This window comes from Rattus rattus, chromosome 13 (genome assembly GCF_011064425.1).
Source record: "Rattus rattus isolate New Zealand chromosome 13, Rrattus_CSIRO_v1, whole genome shotgun sequence".
In the NCBI taxonomy this organism is placed as follows: Eukaryota; Metazoa; Chordata; class Mammalia; order Rodentia; family Muridae; genus Rattus; species Rattus rattus.
In genome coordinates this window covers 33117946-33131350 of record NC_046166.1, presented here as the reverse complement: position 1 = coordinate 33131350, position 13405 = coordinate 33117946, and positions in this window count along the sequence as shown.

Genomic DNA, 13405 nt, shown 5'->3' with positions numbered 1-13405 from the left:
ACATACTCTGATTCTTAACACAGTGGGTACCTTTCTAGACTCTCCAAAATTTCAGACTTAGAACTAACAGACCTGAAATCACTATGCTCTTGTGGTTTGACTCTGAAATTCTCCACAGGTTCATGGTTTAGATGCATGCTCTTCAACTTGTAGCCCTATTTGGAAGGTGGTGGATCCTTTCTTTGGTGCAACCTACAACATAGCTAGTTGGAAAGGTCATTAATCGTCAAAGGTGGTACCCTTCTCCTAGTTTAATGTTCTCTTCTTCCTGACCCACAGTGGTAAGGATACTGCTATAAACCCCCACCCTCCAAAAACCAACTTGAACTCCTTTATGCTGTTCCCCCCGCCGCCTGTGATAGACTGAAACTTTCCAAAACCATGAACTGAAACAAATCCTTTCTCCTTTACACTTTTTTTGTTCAGGTACTGTGGTCCGAGTAATGCAGAAGTAACCAAGACACTAATATATTCCCATTCTAATGTACATACTGATAAATAAATAAATTCTTCAAATGAAAAGATAAGTATCTTTCTCTTCTGCTACCCTGATGTAAAACACTGGGGAAAAGTTAAATTGAACAAAACAATCTAGTACTCATCAAATTCTATATATTAGGATCCTCCACAGGAACATAATAGATAGAATATATAACAGGACATCTTTGGCTTACATAATTATGGATAGTCCAACCAAAATTAAAATAAAATAAAATAAAATAAAATAAATCTGTATGCTGGAGAGGTGCAGGATCTAGTAGGCACTGGGTTGATGACTTTGAATGTTTTAGCACTCCAAACTTGGCACTGAAGGCCTTAGTAATTAATGCAGAGTCATTGATAGATACACTCACCAGAGAAAAGCAAAGACAGGTAGACAAATAATATTGCTTTTTCATTGAATATCTTTATAACTAGTCTTTCTGCCCATTCTAATAGAGGATCTTTATACTTCAACTCATCTTTCTTGGAAATAGCCTCTCAGGACCTTCTCAAATACGTGGTTTATAGTTGATTCCAAATTCACTCAAGTTGAAAATCAATATTAATCATGACAGACATTAAAAAATATATTTAAGTACTATGGGTCAAGACAACCCTGAAGAGAATCAATCCTCAGAAAACTCAGTAACAAAGACACTGAGATTTTAAAACTCTTTTAAGGAGATTATGAATTTCAATCATTCTGCTTTTAAATAAAATGGCTGTAGATTGCTGTTTGTATGTGGGTGAGGTCAAGTGAAGTATAAAGTTAGAGTCTGTGATTGGGCAATGAAAAGGAAAGTCAGGGCTAGGCGTTTCAGAGAGAGAAGGGACTGGGGACAGACAGGGAAAAGGACAGAGAAAGATGGGGGAAGAATGTGAACCAGATCCACATGGCTTGAAATAGCCACAGGTAGCTATGAATATCACAGAAGAGCAATAGAGTAATGTAAGGTAATTGGGGCAATCTAGGTGGGCAGTTGTATCTATATCAACTGAATTTTGAGTTCTTTGAGTGGACATTTTGTAAGTTGAGAATTTATTGTTATAAATCTGACTGATAAATTACAAGCCTCTGGAATTTGATTTTACTGGTTTACAAGGATTTGTGACAGCTACTCACAGGGGGCGGATAGCTGGGAAGATACAAGGTTCTAAGTTCAGAGGTAGGTGCACCTAAACAGGGAAGATACTGCTTGCAGCTCCCAATGGGGGAGGGGAGACTGCGTTACTGGAGCATAGCAGGAATAATGTGGACTGTTTTTTTTTAATAATGACATGAAACAAATGGCACTTGTAAAGACAATTGTCAACTGTCTCTATAATGAAGCACCATACTTGGGTTTTTTTTTTTTTGCAAGATTAATTTTTAAGTTATGGAAGTAAGTGTGTATCTCTGTGTGTCTGAGCTCATGAGTATATGTGTTCACAGAGCCCAGAGAAGGGGTCTTTCCTTGAAACTGGAGTTATAAAAAGTCGTGAGTTGCCTAATGTGGTTGCCTAGAACCAAACTCTGCTCCTCTTCAATACCATCAAGCCTCAAAACTACTGAGTAATAACTATAGCTCATGTATTTATATTTTTATATGAATTTTTCTTACTTGGTCTTTTCTCTTTTACCCAATGATAGTTCCTCTGGTTACAACGTGACTTTATGAAATAGTGCCCATTCAGGAAAAGGATGACAGATCTTCTCAGATGTGAACTTTTCTGTTGTATTGGTTTTCCATCAACCTAGTTGGAATACCAGCATTGTTAGGGAGATTACAGAGTAAGGTCATTAAAAATAAAATTCATGTAAGGTAGAAGTATTCTCCAGCTCTCTGAAAACAAAGCTATTTCCTGGTTCCAGTCCTGGATTCATCCATTTGTTATCTGTATTTATTCTTGGGTTATTGCTTTATTCTTCAGTTCATGCATCACCCACTCATACGTTTTAGGTCTCAATGTCTCAGCAAATTTACTTGAATAAATTGAAGGCTTACAAATATAAAAAGTTTTGAAGCTAATTATGCTTTCCATCATTTTCTTGCAGAGGTTGAAATATGATTATCCTTCATGGCATTAAGGTTACATTTAAAATAAGAAGTAGTATGTACCTCTGATGAAGAGAAAACAGGAAGCAGTACTGTTGGAACCAATTTCTGGCAATGTTTGTCTTTGTCTAGCTTTATTTCCTTTGTGGTGTTTGTTAAGACCACTAGAGAAGTTGAATATGTAAAGTTTTCCATTCCTGACATGCAAACATAACAATTCAGATACCTAAAACCAACTTAAAAAGTCAAGCATAGAGGATGAGTGATAGTAACACACATCTTTAGTCCCAGCACTTGGAAGGAAGTGGCAGGCAGATCTCTAAGTTTGAGGTCTGCCTGGTATACAGAGCAAGTTCCAGGACAGCCAGGTCTACAAAGAAACCCTATCACAATAAAACTAATCTAAACTAAATTAAACTAAACACCAAGCATGAAGGAATATGCCTACAATTGCAACACTGGAGAGGAAGATGGGGCATAGACCAGCAGATCTCTGGAGCTCACTAGCCAGCTAATTGAACCAATGATTGACCCCTAGGTGCAGTGAGAAAATTCAGCTCAAAAAGTAATGTGTAGAACAATTGCAAATTCATAAAAAATAGCAATCTCTGATCTTCACATGGATCCACATTCAAGCAAACATAAGTATAGACATACATCACACACACACAAATACACATACACACATACACACATACATACACAACACACACACACACACACACACACACACACACACACACACACACACACACACACACACACACTGCTTCCTATCCAGAAACTGGAAAAAGGGAGGAAAAGAAGTAGAGAACCCAAGATCTTTAAACCATATGGACATTGATATTACTGTCCATACAGGACAGAACAGGTTAACATATCTCACCATCTTCAATGGTATGCAGTGAGTACCACTGCCAACTTAGGCAGCCTACAGTGCCCCAATGCCACAGTCACACCAGCTCCTCATTAGCTACAGCAAGACAAAATTCTTGCAGTTATAAGTGATGAGAGTGCTGACCAGGTAACAGGCAGGCAGAGGTTTCTGCTGGATTAAATATAATGCAAAGAGACAGTCTCAAAGGTAACTCTTGAACAGATGAAGCTTTGTTTATAGCATGAGGAAAAAGTTATATATACCCTGACAAAATGTCACTTAATCTGAAATTGAAGTAAAAAAAGTACAGTCACTTATTAGCTTTCTGTCAAGGATCAGATGGATATAGAAAAGCAAACCTGTCATTTTTGCTATCACTAAGTTTATAGACATCCCCAGAAATTATCCTGACCTGTGGCTAGAACAAAATCACCTTGGATTTTCTTACTTGTCTGAGGCAGTTTGCCTGGGCAGAAAAAAACAAAAATAGAAAACAAAAAGCAAGTATGATACCTAACTTCTCTATCAATGCTCACATCATAGAAAAAAATGAAAAATATCTTAGAAGTCTGTAAATCTATAAATCCTCAAAATTTTGTTACAAGAGATCTAGAAACAACAACAGTTCTTTCAGTCACTTCTTCGGCAGGATTAGTCCTTCAAATGCTCAGGGACCAAATAAAAGTAAAAGCTCTTTTGATGTACTAACAGGTTGTGTGTGATAAAGACTTTATCAGTCACTAGGATTAATCCAGAGAAGCAGATGTGTATGTTATTCTAATATTTTAAATATTTTTCTCTCATAAATTACATCATCACTACAATTTCCTCTCCTACCTCTCCACCCAATCCCTTCCACTCTTGCTGCTTTCCCTTCTGAAAAGGGCAAGCCTTCTAGGGATATCAACTAAACATGGCATATCAAATTGTGAAACGACTAGGCACCTCTCCTTGTATTAAGACTGGACGAGGCAACCCAGTAGGAGAAAAGTATCAAAAAATCAAGCAAAAATGTCATAAATGGTCCCTGCTTCCACTGCTAGGAGTCCCACAAGAAGACCAACTTACACAACCATAAATTATATACATCCCATAAGAAGACCAATTCACACAACCATAACTTTTATGCAGAGGATTTAGGTCATACCCACTCAGGCTCCCTCATTGTAGGTTTAGTCTCAATGAACCCAGGTTAGTTGGTTTGATTCTGTGGATTATCTTAATGAAGTCTTTGACCCCTCTGGCTCCTTCCTCCCCTTCTTCTGCAGAATTCCAACTAATATTTGAATGTGGGTCTCTGCATTTCAACCAGTTGCTGGATAACGTCTCTCTGATGATGATGCTAGGCTCTCCTCTATGAGTATAGCACAATACCATCAGGAATCATTTTGCTGACTTTTGGTTTAGTTTTATTTTGTTTTGTTTTTGCTGCTCATATTTGGTTTTATCCAAGGTCTGAGCAATCTCACCTCTGCTTTGTGACCTTCCAGGCAGTGTCAGGGGTGGGCTTCTTCTCACAGCATGAATCTCAAGGTGGCCTTTTATCAGTTGGCCACTCCTACAATTTCTGCCTCATCTTTACCCCAGTAAATCTTGCTGGCAGGATGAATTGTAGGTTGAAAATTTTGTAGCTGGGCTGGCTTCCAAATCTGTCCACTGGAAATTTTGCCTAGTTACAGTAGATGATGTTAGCTAGGGTCATCCTCCTAGATTCCTGGGAGTCTCCCTTTCTAGCTTGTCCTCAAGAAACCCCCAATTCCAGTTGTATCTTCCAGTACTTTTGTTATGCCCAAATCGCAGGGACCCTAAGGACCACCAAGGAGTCAGTTCCTATGCAAACACACAAGGGTCTTTATTATGAGCTTGCAAGGAAAACTTCACTTTCACAATGGGTCAGAGTGAGAATACAGAGTATAGGGTGATTTCCATATAGGTCAGCAAGTTAGTATTTTTAAAATTGCATTTTTTAACATAATCTGCAGGAACTGAACACAGGGGCCAAACCACCGGACCAGTAGGGTGGTGGTTTATCTATTCTCTGTAGGATGGCTTAAGTTATACATATGTATTTTGTTGACCTTGCTATAATAGCCTGACTGGCTTGCTGCTGGGGTGAGGATGGGAGGGCATTGCTATGGCATGTTTGCTCAAGAGGACTTTGTGCTTTTCTTTCTGGAATTGGAGTTTAGCAACTGGCCCCCGACAAAATGGCATTTCTTCAAAAAGGAGTTGGTTGGGCTTCATTCATGCTTTCTTTCTCCATCCTTCTCCCACTTGATTCCCATGTCTACCTTCCTTACATATGTGCTCCCCAGTCTACCTTCCTTACATATGGGTTCTTGTTCCCTTTACCAGAGGGGTTCCTGCATCCTTACTGGAGACTTCCTTCTTACTCAGCTTCTCTAGGTCTGTGGATTGCATCATGATTATCCTTTGCAGCTAATATCTACTTTATTTTTTTTTTTTGGGTTCTTTTTTTTCGGAGCTGGGGACCGAACCCAGGGCCTTGCGCTTCCTAGGCAAGCGCTCTACCACTGAGCTAAATCCCCAACCCCCTAATATCTACTTTAAAGTGAGTACATAACATGTTTGTCTTTCTGAGTAGAGGTTACCTCACCAACAATGATTTTTTTCTAGTTCTATCCATTTGCCAGCAAATTTTATGATGTTATTTATTTTTTCACAGCTGAGTACTGAAGGCTTCATTTAACTGAAAGAAAGCTAATTCTTTTGAAAACATTTCAGGCAAGAAAAGCAATACTATTCTTTACATACTTGTTTTCCTTTGTGTCAAATTATTTGCCTGCATTTGTTATCTAAATCTAGGGTTTTATCTTTATGTAAAACTTTCAATTCTGTAAAATACATCTAAGACTCCCAGTACATGTGAAATATGACCTATACTACATTAGCGAATCACCTTATGTTCTAGAGCCTCTTACCACAATCCACATTGCACTATTTTAATAATAAAATGTCACATATTTATAGTTCAGTTATGAAACTAAGCACAATCTAAAGAACAAAAAATTAATAAATAAATGCTTGAAAGGCCCAGAGGGCAGTAAAGCAAGATGCTCCCAGGAGACAACAGAAAAATATTAGGTGAAATACCAAACAAAGGTATCGGTAGAGACCATATCAAGAGGATAGGCACCATCCCCCATTGAGTAATAGGGCCACCCACCCATCTCAAAAATAGTAACCAAGAATTGCTCCTGTCTAAAGAAAATGCAGGGATAAAGAGTGGACCAGAGACTGAAGGAAAGGCCATCCAGAGACTGCCTAACCTAGGGATCCATCTACAGCCACCAAACCCAAATGCTATTGCCAATGCCAAGAAGTGCTTGCTGACAGGAGACTGATATAGCTGTCATCTGAGAGGCTCTGCCAGAACCTTACCAATACAGATGCAGATGCTCGCAGCCAACCATTAGACTGAGCATGGGACCACAATGGAGGAGTTAGAGGAATGACTGAAGGAACTGAAAGGGGTTTGCAACCCCATAGGAAGAAAAACAATATCAACCAACCGGAACTCCCAGATCTCCCAGGAATTAAACAACCAATCAAAGAGTACTCATGGAGGGACCCATGACTCCAGTTGGATATGTAGCAGAGGATTGCCTTATCTGGCATCAATAGGAGGGTAGACCCTTGGTACTGTAGAGGCTCAATCTCCCAGCTTAGGGGAATGTTAGGGTGATGAGGTGTGAATAGGTGGGTGGGTGGGATGCTCCCTCATAGAAGCAGGAGGAATTGGTGTGGAAACGATGCAGAGGGAAACTGGGAAGGGGATAACACTTGAAAGGTAAATAAATAAAATAACAATAAAAATTATAAAATAGATGAATAACAAAACAATATCAGAGGATAGAATAAAGGGTTATAAAATTCCACCCTGCAGATTTAACTCACTTACTGAAATCATCAACTCAGCACCCATACTCTCCTGCACTGAGCATGTGCAAGAATTGACCTGTGAGTAATCCATCACGGATGGATGAGGAACTTTGAGACCATAAAATTTACCCATGGAATATTGACTATCAATAGATTCTGGGAGAAGAAAAGTCATTATTTTCAGTTGGGTTCCCACTGCTGATCCTACCAGATCCCAATACATATCTCCAAACCTAATTATATAGAGAGACTGGATTAAGCACAGTGAATGCAAAAAATCAAAACAAATAGACAAAAATGTGAGAAAAAGGTTTTTCCAATTTATTAAACATAGATTCTTTTCTCATATAATATAATATCCCCCCTCCCTCTACTATCCCAAATTCTACCCCATCTCCTTTTCCATCTAGATTTATTCCTTATTTGTTTCTCACTAAAAAGAATAGGCTCTTTCGGGTATATGCCCAAAGAATAGTAGAGCTAGGTCTTTAGGTCAATCTGTTACCAATTTTCTGAGGAAATTCCACATTGATTTCCAGAGTGGTTATACCAGTTTGCAATCCCACAAGCACTGAAGAAGTGATCCTCTATCTTCACATCCTTGCCAGCATGTGCTGTCACCTGAGAATTGATTTTGGCCATTCTAATTGGTTTAAGGTGAAATCTCAGGGTTGTTTTGATTTGCATTTCCCTGACAACCAAGGACTTTGAGCATTCCTTCAAGTGCTTCTAGGCCATTTGAAATTCCTCTGTTGCAAATTCTCTGTTTAGTTCTACATCTCATACTTTGGTTGGGTTGTTTGGTTTTTTTGAAGGTTAGCTTCTTGAGTTCTTTATATATTTTGGATATTAGTCCTCTATTGCATGTGGGGTTAGTAAAGTTTTTTTTTTTTAATTTGTAGGTGACCGATTTGTCGTATTGATTATGTCATTTGCCTTACAGACGATTTCCAATTTCATGAGTTACAATTTATCAATTCTTGAAAATAGAGTGTGAGCCATTAGAGTTCTGTTTAGGAAATCACCCCCTCCCCCATGCCAACAAGTTTGAGGCTTTCTCTCAATTTATCTGTTATGAGATTCAGTGTGTCTGTTTTTATGATGAAGTCTTTGATCCACTTGAACTTGAGCTTTGTTCAAGGTGACAAATGTGAATCTACTTTTAGTTTTATACATACTGATTGCCAGTTAGGCCAGCACCAATTATTGAAGACGCTTTCTTTTTTCCATTGCATAGTTTTGGCTTTTTTTTTTTTTTTTTTTTTTTTGTCAAAGATCAAGTTTCCATACATGTGTGGTTTTATTTCTGGGTCTTCAATTCTATTCCATTGGCCAACCTGTCTGTCTCTATACCAATATGCAATTTTCTTTTCTTTTGTTTAGTTCTATCACTATTGCTCTGAAGTATAGCTTGAGGAGGTCAGAGATGGTGATTGCCCCAGAAGTTCTTTTATTGTTCAGAATTGTTTTAACTGTTCTGGGATTTTTGTCTTTCCATAAACTGAGAATTACTCTTTTCATATCTTTGAAGAAATTTTTTGGAATTTTGATGGGGAATGTGTTCAATCTGGAGATTGCTTTTGGTATGGTCATATATACTATGTTAATCCTACCAATCCAGGAGCAAGGCACCTGCTCCACTATGTTCCAAGGGAGTGGGAAGGTCTCATGGGGTGGGGGTAGGGCACATCCACATGGAGACAGTAGGTAGCAGGAATGGGATGTGAAACTGTAGGAGGGCAGACCAAGATGGGGTAATGACTTGATTGTAAAAAAATAAAGGTAATAAAAACAAATAGGCTTCCAAGAGATATCAACAAAACATAAAGATATAAAATAAAATGTAATAAGATAAAATAAAAGCAACCAAAGCAAAGTTGGACAAGACAACAAAAGAAAAAGAAAAGAGTTCCAAATGAAGGCAGGAGAGGAATATAAGAGGGTAGGTAGGCATGGGCAGTTGGGAAATGGAAGAGGAAAGTGATGAGAGTGTTCAGAATACATTACACATGTGTAAACTTATTAAGGAACAAATTTAATTAATAAAAAGCATATATAAAGAATAAATAGAGGGAACAGTATAGTAAATACAAAGCAACAAATACCTATTCAGTGTCTAACCGGATAGTACATTGATTTGCAAATCCATTCTGTACCTAAATAAAAGTTCATTTTTGTTTTGCTTTTCTTTGAACATTTGTGGAGTTTGGTTCACACGCAGGAAGGTGAAACCCCAAAGACAAGAAGTAAGTGAACTTATTTCAAAAGTGTACCACAGCCAGTTTGGTTAACATTCTCATTCCTTATTTGTAGGATTTCACAATATGTAAATGGCCAGGTAGCATACTTAGCCTGTAAAACTTCTTCTTACATGTTATCTTTATCATATGTGTTTTCTCTAGCTTCCATTCATTCTTGTCTTTTCTTACTAAATAAAAATGTTCTGGAAAAGGTAAAGTGTATTTATGGTCAAACATGGATTATATTTATGTTATTTAGTGATCTTAAAAAAAGATATAGATGATTATAGATGCTTGATTGCCATTGAAAATGTAACTTGGGTTCAATATTTTTGGAATTTTTTTCATTTCAAATGTTCTGTAATATTGCTAATTGTTGAGAAAATAATTTGTAACTATGGTAATCATATGAGGAATAGTACAGAAAAATTATATACATGGGGGGAGCACATATAATAGGAAAGTAAAACAAAAATTATTTCCATCAAATTATTTCTTGAGAACATTCAAGGGGAATTAATCAAGTATCTTTGATTAAAAGGACAGATGTTAAGAAACATAGCCTCTTGTTCTTTAGTAATGGGAGACACTTGATGCTATACAGCTAATTCTAGAATTTAAAATGTGCAGTAGAAGGACAGTTATATTTCTCTTTTTTATTTTGCTGAAAGTAGATTGAGTTCATATATCATACTCTGATTATGGTTTCCCTTCCCCTACTCCTCTAGTTCATCTACTCCTCCCCCTAGCATCAGAATCTACTCCCATTCTATCTGTTATTAGAATGACTTCTAAGATATAATAATAAACAAGAATACAATAAAACAAACACTTCAGAATAAGATAAAGGAAAAAGTTACATGGAAAAGTCTCCAAGAAGAAACAGATCTAGATGTTGAAATGAAATTATTGGCTCACTCAGGAATCCCATAAAAACACAAAATCAGAAGTCACAGAATATATCCAAAAAACCGGTAGGATAATCAATCAATCAATCAATCAATCAATCAATTTTTAAAGTAAAGAGAGGTAATAAAAGCAAAAGAAAGGAAGTGGTGGGAAAGGAAGGAAAGAAGGAAGAAAGATTAAAGAAAGTGTCCCAATGCAACATTATGAGATAAAGAATATCCAAAGGTGCCACTGAGTTTGTTTTCTCTGGGATGTGTACTACAGGGAATGTTCCCTGCCCTTAAGAGTTGAAGGAACTGAAGGGGTTTGCAACCCCATAAGAACAATACCAACCAACTAGAGCTCCCAGGAACCAAACCACCATCCAAAGAGTACACATGGACAGACCCATAGCTCCAACTGCATATGTAGCAGAGGATGGCCTTGTTGGGCACCAATGGAAGGAGAAACCCTTAATCCTGCCAACGTTGGAACGCCCCCAATGTAGGTGAATGTCAGGGTGTCCAGGTAGGGAAATGTTCATTTGATACTTTGTTGAAAATATTTTCTGTTTCTTTGACCTGGGATTTTTCTCCTTCCTTCTATTACTTGTTGATCTCATCTTATCATAGGGTTCCACATTTACTGAATATTTTGTTCCTGGAGTTTTACAATTCATGATTGTCTTTGACTGAAAAGTCAAGGAATTCTATTGTTTTTTCAATGCCTGAAATTCTCTCTTCCCTCTCTCTATTCTGTTTGTGAGATATGGCTAAGGTTTCTGTCCTAAATATATTTCTTTTCTTGTTTTACCTCAATTTTGTTTTGTTTTGTTTTTGCAATTTCATTTTAACATTCATTTCTTGAACAATTTCTTCTTTCCATTCCATTGCTTATGTTTTCATATATTTTATTAATGGAGTCATTCATATCTTTCAGCACCTTTAATATATCTAAATTCTACTTTGAAGTCTTTGTCTTGTGATTCATATACATTACTTTCTAAATTCCAACTGTAGTAGGCTTGCTGTAGTCTATTGGAGACATGTTTTCCTCACTGTCATTCTGGTTTTTGCTGGCTAACATTTGGTATTGGGGTGATTGTAATTCCAGGTGCTGGTATCTGCTCGTCTTTGTTGGGTGAATGTCGAGTTTATTGGATTCTGTCACCCTCTTTGTTTTTAAGAGAGTATGGTCACTGTGTGTTATCTGATAGGAATTTTTTGATATTCTGACAGGTGGGTTCATTGGGAATCCTGTCAAAATGTGTTTCTAGGTATGGTGAACTGATACTTAGCAATGGGCATAGTCTAGAGGGCTTCCTACTAAAAAAAGGAAGTGAGAATTGCCTGTGTGTTTCCCTGGTAAGTCTGACTGATGGGTTCCCCACTAGGAGACTTCTTTATTTTTGCAACTTAACTGAGATTTGTGAACTCCTTTTGCCTGTTTAGTATATAGGTTTTTCAGGATTACACCCTCATTTTTGGACTAAGACTTCATGCTGAGGGCTCATATTTGTTATATAGGATAGGATATCAACATGAAGAACTGGTATTTATGAAAACAAATTGCTGAAGTAGATGGTATGATTGTTAAAACCAATCATTCTAAGACACAAGGGAAATTTTACATTCAGCTTTAGCCTCAAGTTTCTTTATTTTAATTTATTAATATTCTAAAATTACACATTTACCAGCTATTCTTTATTTATGATGAACAAAATAATGTGTTGACTTTTAAAACAATGGAAAATGATTAAATAACATTAATTATCCTATCTATCATCTTAAGTGCTTGAAATCTTTTTCTCATGAGAGTATTTGAGATTTATTGTAGAAAAATGATAATGTGCACTTTTCAGTAATTAATAATAATTATCATGTCCTGCAAGAAAATTGAAAAAATAAGTATGTTTTTCTAACTGTGATAATGCTGCCCCTGTAAAGAAAGTTTGCAAACATTCTGTCTTTCTTCTTTTTTGCAAAATATTTGGAAGGTCTGGTAATTATTCTTTAAATGGTGGATAGATTTAGGTGTTGAAGCCAATAGTTACTGGAATTTTTATTGATGAAAGATTTTATTTGTTTTTGATTTAATCTCTTGACTAGTTGATCTCTTTTTAATCTTTTTGATTTGTTTTTCTTGTTTTACTATTTATTTGAGAATTTCATGCATGCAATGTATTTTAATCATATTCATCTCCTCCCACTGCTCTGCCAAGATCTATTCCACTTTAATACCCATGAAACTTTGTGATCTCCCGTTTTAAACCCATAAAGTCTAATTTGTGCTGCACATATAATCTTGTATGTGTTGTCTTGTATTGGATTGTGGTCAATGTACTTGCAGCCATATCCTTAAAGAAACAGACTTTTCCCCAGCAACTGCCACTTGTCCATATCTTCTAAATAGGCTGAACATCATGGTTAGACTTGTCTCCATTCTGGAAATTTGTGTGTCTTTAGATTTCACAGGTCTTGTGAAAACTGTCATAACTGATGTTTATTCACATGTTCAGCCACCCTCCTGTATTCAGAAAACATTCTTTCCTTACCATTTATCCATAGCTTCTGGCTCCTTGTAAGCACTCATCCAAACTCAAAGCTAGAACTACTGCCTTTCTTACTGAACTCTGTCTGCTTCTTCTGAAACAGTATGTTTCTTTTCAGTACCCTTCTTGTAATCAAAATAGCAGAGGGGTCCTTCCAAAATATTCTATAAATCCTGATATTCATTGATCAATTCTGATTTCCTTTGTGGTGATTTGAACAAGAATGAACTTCATAAGTTCATACGTTCTTAAGGGAGTGTCTTTATGTGAGAAGAATTAGAAGAGCTAGAATATATGGCCTTGTTAGTGTAGGTATGGTATTGTTGGAGAAAATATGTCATTGAAATATGAAAGCCCACACTTAGCCAAGTCTATCTTGCTCTCCTTCTACCTGCCTATGGAACAGAATGTAGCTCTCAGCTACTGA